Raw genomic sequence first — 4,154 nt, 5'->3', positions numbered from 1 at the left:
ATAACAAACTGCTACAACATGGTGACTGCTTTAACTATGGTGAAAACATATTTTTTATTAAAGTTACGTACTGCAGCTTGAGTAAAATGCAACTACGTAGCATTTTTGAGATCTCTGGATTGCTTCATGTATATTTTGCACGTTTCTTTTGACTGTTGCTCATGGGGAGACATTTCAGTATCTAAAACTAATAGAAAAAATTAAACAACCTACTTGCAAACTGGATGTGGACTGTTGGATGTTAAATTCATGAGCAGTACATATTGTGCTAACTATCAGTATTGAACCAAAGAAAGCAAGGCAGATGCAAGCCTTTAAAATTGTGATGCTTTTTATGGGTCAAATAGACTCAAAAAATTGTAACAGCAGCTGGGCGGGGGCCCTACTATCCCAGTCTGTCTCTCCAACTGGTCCCTCATGAAGCATTGAAGAAGCATGTGATGGTCTTTGCTTCCTCAACCTCAGCCACCCGATACCTGTCAGCTACTTTAAGAGTCCCCAAGGACAACCAAGCCCTGCTTCACCTGACAGTTTCCATCACCTCTGGTGTATACCAGCAGGTCCTCTGGTTGCCACTGCAATAGGTGCCAATAACAGGAAGAAGCTACTTACTTGGGCTGAGTAGAATAAATACTGTTGTTCAGTGGTCCAAACTCTTCTTTTTAGATTAAACTCAATTTTGCATTTTGGAAATCAACATACCAGAATCTAGAGAGGCACAGAATTCAAGCTGAGGTCCAGTGTGAAGTTTCCTCAGTCAGTGATGACTTGTGGTCATCACTGCTGGTGTTGGTCCACTGTGTTTTATCCAATCAAAGTCAGTTTTGTGGTCTACCAGAAAATTTTAGAGCACTTCATGCACTCACATGAAGAGGGCTGTAGAAAAAGACATGTCCTCACAGTCAGAGATTTGAAGAATCTTGGCAAAGTAGAGTGGACAAACACTTCTGAGCCAAGATTTAGAATGCTGATAGACTGCTGACAAGACAATGTTGAAATTGAATAAGAAGATGAGCATTAGACTGTGCATATCTATCTAAGTTGTTGCAGGGTTTTTTTTTAGTTAAAAAAAACATTCCTGTTCCACATTTGCTTGTTTTTCAGAATTGTACAGAAACGATGTCACATTAAAGGTATAAGAAAGGTAATTTGAACTGGGATGTGTAGACTTTTTATACCACCTGTATCTCAAAGCGAACCTCCCACTGGTAACTATTATTAGTTGGATACATTACTTGAAAAGATAAGTCATTTCTGAAGCTAAAGCTCATTTTCCTGTGATTCTTAAATCCTGGGAGTAAAGTAGCTGAAGTGACATTAAACATCTGTGGCCTTTATTTGACTTAACAGTAGAACAATTGATTTTTTATCCTTTTCTACGGGGACTGAAAAAAGTGTTCCCATATCTATCGACAGTTATTTAAAATGGTTTATGTCTCTACATCAGAAGATGTAGAAAACTGATCAGTGCTTAGAGCTACATAATATTTGTAACCTTTATTGAATCCTGACTGAGAACGTTATCCTCTTTATATTTCTTGTTTCATGAACATTAGTGCTACCCTAAACAGCTATTGGCACTTTTTTGTAGAGATGTGTGAAAAGCCTTAAAAGGAAATCATCAGTTTTGTTCCACCACAATGGCACACTTTTTTTTATTAGAAAAACCTCACTTTTAATTTGAGTTAATTTATTCTGTCAGGAATAAAACAGCATTTATAAATGGAAATAATTTTCATTTTAAAAAAGAATTATTTTTTTAGAAAAATTCATGCTACAACACTTATCTACACAAGTAAATATAGCGGACAGTTTGTTTATTTATGCTTTTCTTTCTCAATTTGACTGAGATGTTTTAGAGCTTCAAAGTAACTTATAACTGTCATATTGGCAAAGGAGGTTTCAGGTGTATATATTTGCCACCTGAGATTTTACAATAAAATGATATCCTAAGATATAAATCTTTCCCCATCTGAATAAATGTGTTCAAATTAAAGGTTGGATTTTTGTTAGGTTTGGTTCTGTGTGAGCTCGTGCTCCAGGAGAAAAAGATTACCTTTAACTTATTTTAAGACTTTCTTCACATCTTTAGTAGGGATACCAGTGCATGTGTCCTGTGCATTTTGATAAAGATCAGTTTTATTGCACATTTTCATAAAAGTCATTTTTTGGCTCTATCAAAAGACTCAATGATCTAATTTGAATGTGGGTAATGGGATATCCCATTTGATTGCACTCAAAATTTGAAATTGAGCTGAGCCTTTAATCTCTCTTCAGCAGCCATGCTGTGTGTGGGAGGTTATGTGTGAATGAAGGAAACCGCTGCCTCTTGAGGATTTGAGCCTGTAATGTTCCAGGTTGCATGTGAGAGCGGGGCTCAAAGAGGTGTTCCTCTGCCACCTGCCCACAGCTCAGAGCAGCAGGGTTCAGCTCCACTGAAGTGTTCAGTGAAGAGTCTATTTTACATTTATACAAGATGTTATGTAAGTAATCATGTGCCAAGTTTTTTTACTTGGTGATCCAAACACACACTAATTAATTTGATCACTATGTGCTTTTAAAAAGACTCTGACTTTATAGAGTCTAATACTTTTAGTTTTCTTCTAATACTATTAGAAGAAAACTAAAATCCCTTGAATTTGCACCATGTGTGACACCTAATATTTAATTTGCATACTAAATCATCTCTAATTTATATGCCTGTGTAATATTTTAAGGTGGTCTTGATCAAGCGTTAATCAGGCTTTTTTGAAAGTGTTTTAAATGTCTTTGCACTTCAGGTGCATTTTCTGTTGTTTTTAGTTCTGGTGTTAAACCTCATCATGCCAGCCAGTCAGGACTTTATAAGGACAGTGAACATTAAGTGAACACAGTAAAGATAAGTGCCAACCCAGTCAACATACTTTAAACTTTGGTCTTTAACATTTCTTCATATAAAGAAAATGGAAGAAATTAACATTTTAACAAATGGCAGAGACATCTAATTTGATCTTTGCAGCACTGTTTCACTACTCAAGTGTGTGAGTCTATTTAATATCTGAATGATTCAGAGGTTTGACTCAACAAAAACAAAAATCGCAAAATGGGAGGCAAAGTGCGCCCATAAACAAATTTGTTTTAGAAAGCCTGAACGTTTGATCAAAACTGTGATAAAACATCAGGAGAAAGTCCCGTTTCTTGGATTAAAAGAAAATTAAGGATGGTTTTATGTTCTTGACTGTCTTGTATCTCAGTAGCATGTTCTTCTTGTGTTTTGTGAGTTCCTCTGGGTACCCACATAAAATTTTGCTCTCATAAAATTTGTCCTCCCATCAACTCTGGCCAGCTTCTCTGTCTCTTCTGAAGAAAAGAATCTCCACAATATATAATACACATTTTACACCATTGGAGTTGTGTGGTGAGGGAGATGTGCAGTGGTTTGTAGTGCACAGGCCAAAACTTCTATTGTATGGTCTAATCTGACTTTCTTCTTCTACTTGTTTGCTATGTCTCTTACACTGTTTGTGGGAAACTGCAGAGGGCATTCCAACAACAATAGCTGTCTTCCTGTAACACGTCCATGAAGGTCAAATTTGCAGTCCCACTACTTTGTGTAGATCTAGCAAAAAAAATTCACAAAACACACCTCAGCGTTTCAGTTGTAACTTGACAAACCGTGAAAAAGTTAAGAGTGTGAATACTTCTGAAAACCACAGCATATGCAATGAAAGAGATGTTAAAAATGAACAAAAATAAGAAAAAATAAGAGAATGACACTAAAACACACCAAAACCATGACTGTTAGGTTAATTAACAACAATAAATTATCTGTAGGTGTGAGTGTGTCTGCCTGTGTGTGTGTGTGTGTGGGTGTGGGTGGTTGTCCTGTCTGTGTCAGTGTTGCTCTGCAATGAACTGATGACCTGTCCAGGGTGAACCCACCTACCGTGTTCAGATGATTGATTCAAACTGTTGAACAGCTTGTGTTCAGCAGTAATGGACATACATTTCTCTTTGAAAACTACTGTTTCAAAATGACGGGGAAGTGTCATCAAATAGAAAGAGGATGTCAAATTGCTGAGCAAGAGTTTTCCACACTTTATTGGTGGTTTCAGTTTACGGACTTCTTCAATACTCTGCTTTTCAAAATAATTTCAGTTATGGTTTTCTCCCTA

The sequence above is a fragment of the Poecilia latipinna genome, unplaced genomic scaffold (assembly GCF_001443285.1).
Source record: "Poecilia latipinna isolate Pla-1442-1.1 unplaced genomic scaffold, P_latipinna-1.0 Scaffold1573, whole genome shotgun sequence".
Taxonomy (NCBI): Eukaryota; Metazoa; Chordata; class Actinopteri; order Cyprinodontiformes; family Poeciliidae; genus Poecilia; species Poecilia latipinna.
Note: the sequence above shows the minus strand (reverse complement) of the source record.